This window comes from Heptranchias perlo, chromosome 10 (genome assembly GCF_035084215.1).
Source record: "Heptranchias perlo isolate sHepPer1 chromosome 10, sHepPer1.hap1, whole genome shotgun sequence".
Classification (NCBI taxonomy): Eukaryota; Metazoa; Chordata; class Chondrichthyes; order Hexanchiformes; family Hexanchidae; genus Heptranchias; species Heptranchias perlo.
The window spans coordinates 9176784-9191528 of record NC_090334.1 but is presented as its reverse complement, the minus strand read 5'-3'; the positions used below and the strand labels follow the sequence as shown (position 1 = coordinate 9191528).

The 14745-nt window shown below is 45.1% G+C and overlaps 1 protein-coding gene and 1 long non-coding RNA gene across 6 annotated transcripts in view; one reads left to right on the top strand and one right to left on the bottom strand.

Moving 5' to 3' along the window:
- Nucleotides 1-7313, top strand: part of LOC137326273 (uncharacterized) — a 56772-nt gene extending 49459 nt beyond the window's left edge. Inside the window, exon 3 of the long non-coding RNA XR_010964155.1 lies at nt 6957-7313. This is a non-coding gene — a long non-coding RNA (uncharacterized lncRNA). The remainder of the gene's footprint in view (nt 1-6956) is intronic.
- The window catches only part of rad51b (RAD51 paralog B), a 701871-nt gene that overhangs the window by 307642 nt on the left and 379484 nt on the right, over nt 1-14745 (bottom strand). The gene's annotated exons all lie outside the window — the stretch shown is intronic.

Sequence of the window (14745 nt, the reverse complement as noted above, 5' to 3'; positions counted from 1 at the left end):
CTGGTTGCCATATCAATCACATTGCTACTGCAAAGTAGTTTTGGGTTAATTGCGCCAAACCTGATTGTATAAGAGGCTGTAGACGATATCATTCATAAAAAAAGATCCTGAAGATAAGGTCACCCTTATCTGGATGGAGAGTAAACACATTAGCTACAAACATCATTGCTCTCTTCGCTACAAATCAGGTCATCATCACATATTTCATGTATCATTAAAGATAACTCCACCAACCACAATCCAGGGATCATGAGGCCCCTTTCAAATAGTACAATCCAGGGGCTCTTGTGGTTGCATTCACCCCTCGGTGATATAACCAGAATTGAGATTGTGGGTTAGCCCATAACACCCTAGAACTTTCTTGTATGTTAAGAGGCCTATTACCAGGGTGGGCCAGAGGCAACTGTACCAAGTTACAACTAGAATCTCCTGATTGACGGCCTTCACTGGCAGAATTTTTTTTAGTTGAGCATTGCTTTGGAAGCCTGGCATTACTACATTACAGAGCCTGTGCTGGGGTGTTCGCCAGTAGGTGGCTATGGGCCCCGACAACATCCCAGCTGTAGTGCTGAAGACTTGTGCTCCAGAACTAGCCGCGCCTCTAGCCAAGCTGTTCCAGTACAGCTACAACACTGGCATCTACCCGACAATGTGGAAAATTGCCCAGGTATGTCCTGTCCACAAAAAGCAGGACAAATCCAATCCGGCCAATTTTCGCCCCATCAGTCTACTCTCAATCATCAGCAAAGTGATGGAAGGTGTCGTCGACAGTGCTCTCAAGCAGCACTTCCTCACCAATTACCTGCTCACCGATGCTCAGTTTGGGTTCCGCCAGGACCACTCGGCTCCAGACCTCAAAACAGCCTTGGTCCAAACATGGATAAAAGAGCTGAATTCCAGAGGTGAGGTGAGAATGACTGCCCTTGACATCAAGGCAGTATTTGACCGAGTGTGGCGCCAAGGAGCCCTAGTAAAATTGAAGTCAATGGGAATCAGGGGGAAAACTCTCCAGTGGCTGGAGTCATACCTAGCACAAAGGGAGATGGTAGTGGTTGTTGGAGGCCAATCATCTCAGCCCCAGGACATTGCTGCAGGAGTTCCTCAAGGCAGTGTCCTTGGCCCAACAGCACTGTGGGAGAACCTTCACCACACGGACTGCAGCGGTTCAAGAAGGCGGCTCACCACCACCTTCTCAAGGGCAATTAGGGATGGGCAATAAATGCCGGCCTCGCCAGCAACGCCCACATCCCATGAACGAAAAAAAAAAGATAACCCCAAAATCCAATGGCCCAAAGCATGCTCCAGTAGCTCCAGTTCAACAAATGATGGCTAACCCAGCATGTGAACCTCTGCATTCAAAGCAACAACAAGTTGCATTTATATAGCGCTTTAAAGTAGCAAAACGTCCCAAGGCGCTTCACAGGAGCGTTATCAGACAACATGTGACACCGAGCCACATAAGGAGATTTTAGGACAGGTGAGCAAAAGCTTGGTCGAAGAGGTAGGTCTAAGCAGCATCTTAAAGGAGGAGAGAGAGGCGGAGAGGTTTAGGGAGGGAATTCCAGAGCTTAGGGCCTAGGCAGCGGAAGGCACAGCCACCAATAGTGGGGCAAAGGAAGAGGGGAATGCACAGGAGGCCAGAATTGGAGGAATACAGAGTTCTTGGAGGATTCTATTGCTGGAGGAGATAGGGAGGGATTTGAATACGAGAATGAGAATTTTAAACAACGCTGTGTAAAAATAATTGAATTGATCTGAAGGAGTAAACTTGAAGAGTTTCTGTAAAATAACAGTCCAGTAACCAACATGGATTTCGAAGGGGAAGAACCAACCTCCTCGACTTCTTGGGGAAATAACATCCTAATATGACTCCTCTGAGTACTAGTTACATAGAATTACATAGAATGTACAGCGCGGAAACAGGCCATTCAGCCCAACTTGGAGAAATACTGAGTAGGATTCCCCAAGGGTCACTGTTTCTCATTTCCATAAATTACCAGGACTCAGAAACTTAATGCAAAGTGGTCAAATTTGCAACTGGGAGAAGGCAGTAGAGCCAGAGTAAATAGTTACAAAATTACAGCGTGAATTGGGCAAAAAAAAAGACACAGGCCCGTTAATAGGCTATGGGCCCCGACAACATCCCAGCTGTAGTGCTGAAGACTTGTGCTCCAGAACTAGCTGCGCCTCTAGCCAAACTGTTCCAGTACAGCTACAACACTGGCATCTACCCGACAATGTGGAAAATTGCCCAGGTATGTCTTGTCCCACAAAAAGCAAGACAAATCCAATCCGGCCAATTACCGCCCCATCAGTCTACTCTCAATCATCAGCAAAGTGATGGAAGGTGTCGTCAACAGTGCTATCAAGTGGCACTTACTCACCAATAACCTGCTCACCGATGCTCAGTTTGGGTTCCGCCAGGACCACTCGGCTCCAGACCTCATTACGGCCTTGGTCCAAACATGGGCAAAAGAGCTGAATTCCAGCGGTGAGGTGAGAGTGACTGCCCTTGACATCAAGGCAGCATTTGACCGAGTATGGCACCAAAGAGCCCTAATAAAATTGAAGTCAATGGGAATCAGGGGGAAAACTCTCCAATGGCTGGAGTCATACCTAGCACAAAGGAAGATGGTGGTGGTTTTTGGAGGCCAATCATCTCAGCCCCAGGACATTGCTGCAGGAGTTCCTCAGGGCAGTGTCCTTGGCCCAACCATCTTCAGCTGCTTCATCAATGACCTTCCCTCCATCATAAGGTCAGAAATGGGGATGTTCGCTGATGACTGCACTGTGTTCAGTTCCATTCGCAACCCCTCAAATAATGAAGCAGTCCGAGCCCGCATGCAGCAAGACCTGGACAACATCCAGGCTTGGGCTCATAAGTGGCAAGTAACATTCGCGCCAGATAAGTGCCAGGCAATGACCATCTCCAACAAGAGAGAGTCTAACCACCTCCCCTTGACATTCAACGGCATTACCATCGCCGAATCCCCCACCATCAACATCCTGGGGGTCACCATTGACCAGAAACTTAACTGGACCAGCCACATAAATACTGTGGCTACGAGAGCAGGTCAGAGGCTGGGTATTCTGCGGCGAGTGACTCACCTCCTGACTCCACAAAGCCTTTCCACCATCTACAAGGCACAAGTCAGGAGTGTGATGGAATATTCTCCACTTGCTTGGATGAGTGCAGCTCCAACAACACTCAAGAAGCTCGACACCATCCAAGATAAAGCAGCCCGCTTGATTGGCACCCCATCCACCACCCTAAACATTCACTCCCTTCACCACCGGCGCACTGTGGCTGCAGTGTGTACAATCCACAGGATGCACTGCAGCAACTCGCCAAGGCTTCTTCGACAGCATCTCCCAAACCAGCGACCTCTAACACCTAGAAGGACAAGAGCAGCAGGCACATGGGAACAACACCACCTGCACGTTCCCCTCCAAGTCACACACCATCCCGACATGGAAATATATCACCGTTCCTTCATCGTCGCTGGGTCAAAGTCCTGGACCTCCCTTCCTAACAGCACTGTGGGAGAACCGTCACCACACGGACTGCAGCTGTTCAAGAAGACGGCTCACCACCACCTTCTCGAGGGCAATTAGAGATGGGCAATAAATGCTGGCCTCGCCAGCGACGTCCACATCCCATGAACGAATAAAAAAAAAGTTGATGAAGCTTCATGCAGACAAGTTTTTAAAAGTAGCAGTCACTGGATAGTGATTGGGAGTGTGGTCCCTAGAATATAGAAGATTGAGGGGTGATCTAATCTGAGGTGCGTAAGATGATTAAAGGATTTGATAGGGTAGATAGAGAGAAACTATTTCCGCTGGTGGGTGAGTCCAGAACAAGGGGGCACAACCTTCAAATTAGAACCAGGCCATTCAAGACTGATGTCAGGAAGCACTTCTTCACGCAAAGGAAAGTGGAAATACAGAACTCTCTCCCCCAAAAAGCTGTTGAGGCTGGGGGTCAATAGTTGATGAAGCTTCATGCAGACAAGTGTAAAGGTGACGTTGGTCCTGCACAAGTGGTGCTGAGGCAGGGACCATTGCAGTTTTAAGGGCAGAATTGATAAATATTTGAAGCAGAGAAGGATATAGGGCTGTGGGGAGAGAGCCAGGCAGTGGGATTAGTTTTGAACTGCTCTCGCAAACAGCTGGAACACGACATGGTGAGCCAAATGAGCTCTTTCCGTACTATAAATCGCTAGGGTTCTATGGTCCAGAGAGTGCAGGAGTAAGAATTCTTTTTCTCTGTAGCCTACCATACACAATCACTGGCAAAGTTATAGACTTTGCAGCACACTTAAGTACCGATGGTGACAAGTACATAAGTTATGGGTTCTCACTGTCCTACTAGCTTTTCATAAGAACATTAGGAACAGGAGGCCATTCAGCCCCTTGGGCCTGCTCCGTTATTCAATTAGATCATGGCTGATCTGTACCTCAATTCCATTTACCAGCCTTAGCTTAATATTCCTTGATGCCCTTACCCAACAAAAATCTATCAATTTCAGTCTTGAAAGCTCCAATTGACCTCCCCCCACCCCCCCACAAAGTATCCACAGCCTTTTGGAGGGAGAGGATTCCAGATTTTCCAGTCACCTTCACTACTTGTTCACTGCAGTATTTTTCAGCTACGATTAATAAGCCAGGGAAATGAATGTTTGTAACTGGAAAGATGGATGCACAACATCACAGCCAAGCTTTCGCTAGCTACTACTTCCATGAACGTACTCAATTTGTCCACCCACTGGCCAATTCTATCTGTATCTGCCTGCAGTGCGGTCATTACTTGACTTTCAGATAGGGGTTACCCACTCTGCCGGTGGTGGCTAGGGTTGCCAACCCATCACAGATTGGCCTGGAGCCTCCAGGAATTAAAGATTAAGGTCCCAGACATTGCTACGAGCAACCCGGGAGAAAGATCATATTGGCATTAAAAAAAAATCGTAAATGGGAAAAGAAAGGCTGTTTACTGACAGTAAAGAATCATCCGCTTGGGTAACAAAGAATCTGTTCAGTTTCCAATTGGTGTGGGAAGGCAGGGCACCGCGAGGATGAACGGGTCGGGCCACCAATGGCAGAAGAGTGGGGGTGGGAGGTCATGTGATGAAACCTCCCGGAATACGTCCAACCAGAGTAGGCAACCCTAGTGGTGGTGTCTCACTAAAGAGAACAATAATATGGAGATGAGGGACAGAGCTGGGCCAAGGCACGCTTCTGTGTAAAGACAAATACTCACTGATCACAACACATTGCTTGCAACCTCTAAGCAATTGTAAACAATTTTACAACACCAAGTTATAGTCCAGCAATTTTATTTTAAATTCACAAGCTTTCGGAGATTTTCTCCTTCCTCAGGCAAATGTTTTAAGTACCGATGGTGACAAGTACATAAGTTATGGGTTCTCACTGTCCTACTAGCTTTTCATAAGAACATTAGGAACAGGAGGCCATTCAGCCCCTTGGGCCTGCTCCGTTATTCAATTAGATCATGGCTGATCTGTACCTCAATTCCATTTACCAGCCTTAGCTTAATATTCCTTGATGCCCTTACCCAACAAAAATCTATCAATTTCAGTCTTGAAAGCTCCAATTGACCTCCCCCCACCCCCCCACAAAGTATCCACAGCCTTTTGGAGGGAGAGGATTCCAGATTTTCCAGTCACCTTCACTACTTGTTCACTGCAGTATTTTTCAGCTACGATTAATAAGCCAGGGAAATGAATGTTTGTAACTGGAAAGACATTTGCCTGAGGAAGGAGAAAATCTCCGAAAGCTTGTGAATTTAAAATAAAATTGCTGGACTATAACTTGGTGTTGTAAAATTGTTTACAATTGTCAACCCCAGTCCATCACCGGCATCTCCACATCACAACCTCTAAGCAAGTCACACATCCAATTTACCACATCACAAAATACACCACAGTGCTAAGTGCCCTAAAGTGCTTCAGGCAATAAATTACTTTTTGATGTGCGGTGACTGTTATGTAGACAAATGCAGCAGCCAATCTGTGGCGGCAATGTCCCTAAAACAGACTAAAAATCTTAAATCGTCTTTCAAAGCAATAGTAACTCAGATATAAAATGAATCTAACAACTTTAGATCTTAACCACTGCTTCCATTTACTCAGACAACAGATGCTGGTAATGGAGGATGGCTGCACCAGAGCCACTGGGAGTGGAGGAGTTGTAGGCTGATGCTTGGGGTGGGGGTCCCCATCTGTAAACGACTGGCAGAGGGGTCCACACCCTGGGGTTTACCCACCTTTTTCCACCACATTCCCGGGCCATGGAAGCCTTCTCCTCTTTGCCAGATTTTCCAAGCTTCCCTCCCCCTCTGCTATTCTGCTGTAAAAATTACTCCTCTGGACCCATCTTTTGTTTCTTTACTTGTCCCATTACCAACCCCTTTTACCTTGCACCATTATCCCTTTTGTCATTTAATCACTCCTGCCCTCCACCCTATCCCAGACCCTTCCCTTTTGTTCTTCCATTCCCCCCCCCCCACGGCTCTGTACTTGCTTACAAACTGTTAAATCCCGAACATCTTCCAGTTCTGATGAAAGGTTTTTGCCTGAAATGTTAACTCTGTTTCTCTCGCCACAGATGCTGCCTGACCTGCTGAGTGTTTTTCAGCATTTTCAGTTTTTATTTCAGATTTCCAGCATCTGCAGTATTTTGCTTTTATTTTACATAAAATGAAGGCTCCTGTCCCAAGTTTAAAATGGAGGACACGAGCCAGTCAATCCATAAGGCTAGGCAGATTCTCGTTGATCAATGATTAGTGAAGACAAAGGCTTTCTTTGATGGAAACAGTGTGTTTCCATCAAAGAAAGATATCAATGTAAGTACTATGACCAGAAATGTGTTACACAACTGATCTAACAGTTCAATCTGGTCTTTCTAAACAAAGCTTATTGTTTTATGATTTCATGCAGCCACGTGTCAACTCATCAGCTAATTGCCTTATTATGAGTGACCTGTAAACTCGGCAAAGTTGGCCGTTAAGCAGAATCCTCCGAGAAATGGATTTCCAAAGGCAGTAAAAGAATGAAACCCAAGCGTCCAGGAGTTCTGCTACAGTGCCGATATTGTATCGGGTGAACCGGACTCTGTAAGCAGGGTGGCTTACAAGAGAATGTCATTTCAAGAGTTCGCCTGAAGAAGCCGGAAGAAGAAGTGATCCTTTAAGCATTCTAATTGTACACACTGTAAATGACTACCTGTGTTATATGGCATGTCAATATTTTTGCTGGAACAAATCATCTAATTATAAATAAAAGCAATCAGTAGTTTTCGTCTGTACGAAATGGGTCTAGAGTTTGATATGTTCTACTTTCCCGTTTCACAGGAAATGTGGTGGGAATCCTATGGAACTTCCAGTGCTCAGTATTACTTCTACAAAGATGGGAGTATTGACAGGTCATTCAACAGTGGGGTCCTTACAGTTATGGTCATACTTGTCCTCAGCTGACATTCACACGAACCCTGATTTTGTCCTCCCTAACTCTGGGGCTCGAAGACCAATTCTAGCTAACTCAGCACAGGCCAGGAATTGAACCTGGGGCTTTTTGATTCCCAAGAGGTTTGACACAATTAGCAGTACAAATATTAGTCTATCGTTATCACGGCCTTGCTCGAATACCTTATCAATAGGATGGTGTTTGGGATTTTCTATTGAATGGGGCATTGATTGACAGGAACAGTTGAAACAAATGAGCCAAAGAAGCAGCTAGCTTCACAAGAATGGATTCACATGTAGGGTAGTTTAAGAAAGAAAGAACTTGCATTTCTATAGCGACTTTCAAGAACTCCAGATGTCCCAAAGCACTTTATAGCCAATGAAGTACATTTGAAGTGTAGTCACTGTTGTAATGTAGGAAACGTGGCAGCCAATTTACGCACAGCAAGCTCCCACAAACAGCAATGTGATAATGACCAGGTAATTTATTTTTTTAGTTAAATTGGTTGAGGGATAAATGTTGGTCAGGACACCGGGGAGAACTCCCATGCTCTTTTTCCAATAGTGGCCGTGGGATCTTTTACGTCCACCTGAGATGTCAGACGGGAGCCTCGGTTTAACGTGTCATCCGAAAGACGGCACCTCTGACAGTGCAGCACTCCCTCAGTACTGTCCTGGAGTGTCAGCCTAGATGACGTGCTCGAGTCTGTGGAGTGGGAGTTTATTATTTTATTTATTTACTAGGGGCTCATCCATAAGAGGGTGTTGCTGCTACCAGCATTTTCCAACCTTTGGTCTCACTTCAGGGTTCTCACTTGTGTCTCAACGGTAGTGAGACCCATGCTGTTAAGAAGCACTTTCATGTTGTCATCCCACCTTGTTCTGGGTCTGCATCGAGGCCCCTTCTATCTTGGTGGTGGTTTGATGGGGAATACTCGGGCAGGGTCAGACTAGAGCAGTGCACGAGGTGTCCACACAACAACAGCTTGCATTTATATAGCGTCTTTAACGCAGTAAACCGTCCCAAGGCGGAGTTGGTAACGATCAACCAACATGGTAGTGGAGGCAAAAAACCTTGGAGTCATTTAAAAAAATAACATTTGGATGCCGTGATGGGTGAACTGCAAGTTTTTTTTTCTGGATCATATTTAGTTATGGACATCATTAAGAAACCAAGCACTTAAGGAACAGTTGCTTTTCCTGGATCAAGGTTGGGAAGGAAATATTCCGCTTCCCAGAGTGTGGCTGATTATGTTCCTGCACTTTGTGCGAACTTTTGGAAACTTCTGGTGAACTTTCAGACCAACAACCTGACCATATCCAGAGGTGAGACGCAAGACTCTTAGGGGGAAAGGCAGTGAAGAATGAGCATTTGAAAGGATGCCGCCATCTGTTTTTGTTGGGCAGTATTCACATTACAGTTTTACTGTGGACATCAAGTGAGGGTAGGATCAGGGTCAGATATGATGCACCCTGTGGTCGAGCAGCCTGCCAAAACTCACTATTTATGAACAATGGCCACTTGGATAAGGTGATCGAAGAACCTTATCACAGCAAGAGTCAACACCTTTAGGACAAAAGGAGAGAAAGTTAACAAAAAGAAAGAGATACATGTGAGTGCATATAGATACAGGGACATGTATCCGTCTGTAGGTGCAGGATATGTGCGTAACTATGGGTAAAGGCGCATGTGTATATAAAACTGGTGGTACACAAAGATGTATATGCTTACATACAGGTATGTCTAGAGCAAAGGTAGATGTCCACCGGTGTATGTTTGCACATGTGTATGCGCGCATGTATAGGGACAGTGTCATGCATGTAACCTCTCTTCAGATCTATTTTTTAAATTGATTCTCGGGATGTGGGCATCACAGGTAAGGCTGGCCTGAGAAGGTGGTGGTGGGATGCCTTCATGAATCGCTGGTAACGGGTTTGATACAACTGAGTGGCTTGCTAGGCCCCTTCAGAGAGCAATTAAGAGTCAATCAGTGATGTGCGACTGGAGTCACCTATAGGCCAGAATGGGTAGGACAGCTGGTTTCCTTCCCTGAAGGACATTAGTGAACCAGTTGAGTATTTTACCACAAACCGACAGCTTCATGATCATTTTTACAGATACCAGCTTTTTATTTCCAGATTTTTTAAACTGAATTCAAATTCTCAAAGCCCCATGGTGGGATTTGAACTCATATTCTTCAGATTATTAGCCCAGTAACATAACTACTACATTAGCGTACCCAGTGTGCAGCAGTGTAGCGGTTATGTTTCTGGATTAGTAATGTAGAGGTCTGTCCCATATGAAATGTTGCCTTTCAGATGCCAAAAAGCCTGCTGTTTATTTCCAGCATGTTCTGTTTTTATTTCAGAATTGCAGCGTTTGTGATTTTTCTTTCCATGTACCTCTGTGTTTCTGTGCGATTTTCTGTTCACCGGAGTTAAGTAATATCTTGGAGCAGCTCAGACTACAGTTTGCATTCTTTAGCAGATTATAGTGCAATTTGCTCCATGCCCAGGATCTTTCCCCAAGAGCACTGCGGTATAAAATTACATCGATTATAATTCATTTCCCGTGGCACTGCTCACAGACAAAAACTTAAAACAAAACTCTTTGCGGTATATTATATTGTCTGCGAATGAGTAAAAGCCCCATGTATAAAATTACATCTATTAAAGGCACTTACCAACCATGTGTGCTTATTACTAAGCTCTGCTACACAAACACAGAGATCACAACTAGGGCCCACTTTCTGTAATTGCAGTAAATCACTAAAGAATACTCCTGAGTCAATTTTTCTTTTGGAAAATTTCCCTCCGCCCATCCTCTCCTAAAATGCTGGCTCTTAGTGTCAGTCGTAGCTCAGGGGGTAGCACTCTCACCTCTTGAGTTCAAAGGTCGTGGGTTCAAGTCCCACTCCAGAGACTCCATAACGTCAAAAAGGAGAGAGGACAGTGCAAAAGGCTGTTGTCACTGGGTCTGTGGGTGTGGGCATTACACAGGCTGACACTCCAAGTGCAGTACTGAGGGAGTGCTGCACTGTCGGAGGTGCTGCCTTTCGGATGAGACGTTATACTGAGGCCCCGTTTGCCCTCTCTGGTGGCTGTAAAAGATCCCATGGCACTATTTCAAAGCAAAGCAGGGGAGTTCTCCCCAGTATCCTAGCCAATATTTATTCCTCAACCAACGTCATTAAAACTGATTATCTGGTCATTATCACTTTGCTGTTTGTGGGAGCTTGCTGTGCGCAAATTGGCTGCCGTGTTTCCTACATTACAACAGTGATTATACTTCACACTGTAAAGCGCTTTGCGATGTTCTAAGGTCGTCAAAGGCGCTACAGAAATGCGAGTCTTTCTTTCTTACTGCCATATGGTTTCCTGACCTGGGAGTCCTGCAGGACATGATCAAAGTTGATCATTCTTCATCAGTCAGCCAAGACAGGCTATTCTACAACAGAGGGCGTCACCGCCAAGCCCAATCCTGGCCTCACCCAACATGCAGTGGTCACTGGACAGTGATGCAGTGGTCACTGGGGTGAGACGCCTGGCTGATTTTTCCCACCACCTAGCCCAGTGGTGCTGAGGCCAATCGTAGCATCCCCAGCTGAGAACAGCTAGCCAAGCACAGACCAGGAATCACTCCTGGGACTGTCTGTTCTTTATGGGTTTTATGTATTCTACAGTGTCCTTGCCAAGTAGCTCATCAGGACAGCTTGGGCAATTAATGTCAACTCCCCATGTCTGATACCACATCCTACTCACATCCAGGATGCATTTGTTTGTGGTAAGTTTTCAACAGGCGATAGAGGGCTTCAGTGAAGACCTAGTGGGTAAATACTCTGCCCATTGCAATATGTTCTTGTGATCAGGAGAAGGAACACTGTCTTGGCTGAGGTGAGCTAAGTGACTGGGACCTGGGACCTTCTGGTCTGTATGGCTTCACAAGGCACTGGGCAGTAGCATTTCACCCACTGGAAGAGCCGTTAAGCAAAGGTGAAATAGTTTCAAAAAGGAGAGAGGGCAGTGCAAAAGGCTTTTGTCACTGGGTCTGTGGGCGTGGGCATTACACAGTGCACTGTGCAAAGTGATTTCAGAAGTATTTCAAGGCCCTGATATTGGGCCCCCAAGTACGAGAGTACAGGCACCGCACCATCCGCACTCTCTACCTGTGTCACGGTAAGTTCCTCAGAACGCCACTACTAAATAATAAGAACATCAGTGGAAAGCAACCAGCCAGAACGCCACTACTAAATAATAAGAACATCAGTGGAAAGCAACCAGCCAGCATTAGATAGCAGAGCCACGAGGATGGATAAATATACTGCAGTTCTGATTCTACAACAACTTGCATTTATATGGTGCAATGTGCAACTTAGTAAAATGTCCCAAGGCGCTTCACAGGAGCGTTATAAGACAAAATTTGATGCTGAGCCACATAAGGAGATATTAGGACAGGTGACCAAAAGCTTGGTCAAAGAGGTAGGTTTTAAGGAGCGTCTTAAAGGAGCGTCTCTATCTCTCTCTCCTCCTTTGAGAGGTAGAGAGGTTTAGGGAGGGAATTCCAGAGCTTAGGGCCTAGGCAACTGAAGGCACGGCCGCCAATGGTGGGGCGAAGGAAGTGGGGGAAGCAGGAGGCCAGAGTTGGAGGAACACAGAGTTCTCGGAGGGTTGTAACGTTGGAGGAGGTTACAGAGACAGGGCCTCTGTGGACCTGGGGTGTATTTATGCAGAAATATCCCTCATGGGATTAAATAGTTTGGGTAGAGACCGACATAAGGTGGGCTGAAGATGGAAGAACTACTTACATTTAGTGGTGATCTTTTTTTTCTCCAGGTTTTCTTTTGTTGGCATTTTCTGTAGAGAAAATGTCTAAATTCTTCCCCATGGATTTTTAACATGAACCTGACTATTGCAACAGTTGGTTCGGCCTCACATTCTTTACTACCACAAGGCCTTGGGCTATGAAGAGAAAATTCACCCGATTACTACTCCATGACCCCTGTTGGAAAATGCGTGTGAATGTCAGCTGAGGACAGCATCAGGATAAAATAAATGATATAGGAGAAATTTCTTTACAGTGTGTTTTACTACGTTAAAGGCATTATATAAATGCAAATTGTTGTTGGTGAAAATATGGAACTCGCTGCACTGACACATTTACATAGAATTACATAGAATTTACAGCACAGAAATAGGCCATTCAGCCCAACTGGTTTAGGCTGGTATTTATGCTCCTCCCACCCTATTTCATCAAACCGTTTCTGCATATCCTTCTATTCCTTTCTCCCTCATGTGTTTATCTAGCTTCCCCTTAAATGCATCTATGCTATTCGCCTCAACTACTCCTTGTGATAGCAAGTTCCACATTCACACCACTCTCTGGGTAAAAAATTCCCTATTGGACTTATGAGCTACTATGTTATATTTATGACTAAAATAAAAGCAAAAAACTGCGGATGCTGGAAATCGACCAGAAACTTTAACTCTATCCTTCCACGGATGCTGCCTGACCTGCTGAGTATTTCTAGCATTTTCTGTTTTTATTTTATATTTATGACCCCTAATTTTGGACTCGCCCAAGTGGAAACATAAGAACATAAGAAATAGGAGTAGGAGTAGGCCATATGGCCCCTCGAGCCTGCTCCGCCATTCAATAAGATCATGGCTGATCTTCGACCTCAACTCCACTTTCCCGCCCTATGCCCATATCCCTTGATTCCCCCTGAGTCCAAAAATCTATCCATCTCAGCCTTGAATATGTTCAATGACTCAGCATCCACAGCCATCTGAGGTGGGGAATTCCAAAGGTTCACAACCCTCTGAGTAAAGAAATTCCTCCTCATCTCAGTTTTAAATAGCTGACCCCTTATCCTGAGACTATGCCCCCTAGTTCTAGGCTCACCAGCCAGGGAAACAACCTCTCAGCATCTACCCTGTTAATCTCCCTCAGAATCTTATATGCTCCACCTCTCAATTTTCTAAAATCCAGAGGGTATAGGCCCATTCGAGTCAATCTCTCCACATAGGACAACCCTCCCATCCCAGGAATCAATCTAGTGAATCTTTGTTGCATCAACTCCAAGGCAAGTGTATCTTTCCTTAGGTAAAGAGACCAAAACTGTACACAGTACTCCAGGTGTGGTCTCACTAAAGCCCTGCACAATTGTAACAAGACCTCCTTACTCTTGTACTCCAACCCCCTTGCAATAAAGGCCAACATGCCATTTGCTTTCCTAATTGCTTGCTGTACCTGCATACTAACTTTCTGTGATTCTTGTACGAGGACACCCAGATTGCTCTGAACACCAACAAATAGTTTCTCACCATTCAAAAGATGTTCTGTTTCTCTATTCTTCCTACCAAAATGAATAACCTGACATTTCCCCACATTATACTCCATCTGCCACCTTCTTGCCTACTCACTTAACCTGTCTATATCCCTTTGCAGACTCTTTTTGTCCTCCTCAAGCTTACTTTCCCACCTACCTTTGTATCGTCAGCAAATTTGTATACATTACACTTGGTCCCTTCATCTAAATCATTAATATAGATTGTAAATAGCTGAGGCCCAAGCACTGATCCTTGCAGCACCCCATTAGTTACAGTCTGCCAACCTGAAAATGACCCGTTTATCCCTACTCTCTGGTTTCTGTCCGTTAACCAATCCTCTATCCATGCTAATAATTTACGTCCAACCCCATGAGCCCTTATTTTGCATAGCAACCTTTTATGTGGTATCTTATCGAGTGCCTTTTGAAAATCCAAATATACATCCACTGGTTCCCTTTATCTACCCTGATAGTTACTGCCTCAAAGGACTCTAATAAATTTGCTAAACACGATTTCCCTTTCTTAAAACCATGTTGACTCTGCCTAATTATTATTTTCTAAGTGCCCTGTTACAACTTCCTTAACAATGGATTCCAGCATTTTCTGAGAATCACCTTCTCTGCATCTACCTTATATACCCTTTCATAATTTCAAAAACCTCTATTAGGTCACCCCCTCGGCCTTCTGTAGACAAGGGTAATGCAGTAGATGAAATATACCTGGATTTTCAAAACGCCTTCGATAAGGTACCACATAGTAGACTCATGACTAAGATCAGAGCATGTGGAGTCAGGGACAGGTAGCAGAATGGTTAGCAAGTTGGTTATAAATCAGAAAACAGAGTGTCGGGGTTAAGGGTAGCTACTCAGACTGGTAAAAGGTAGGAAGTGGTGTTCCACAAGGATTGGTGCTGAGGCCATTGTTGTTCACACTTT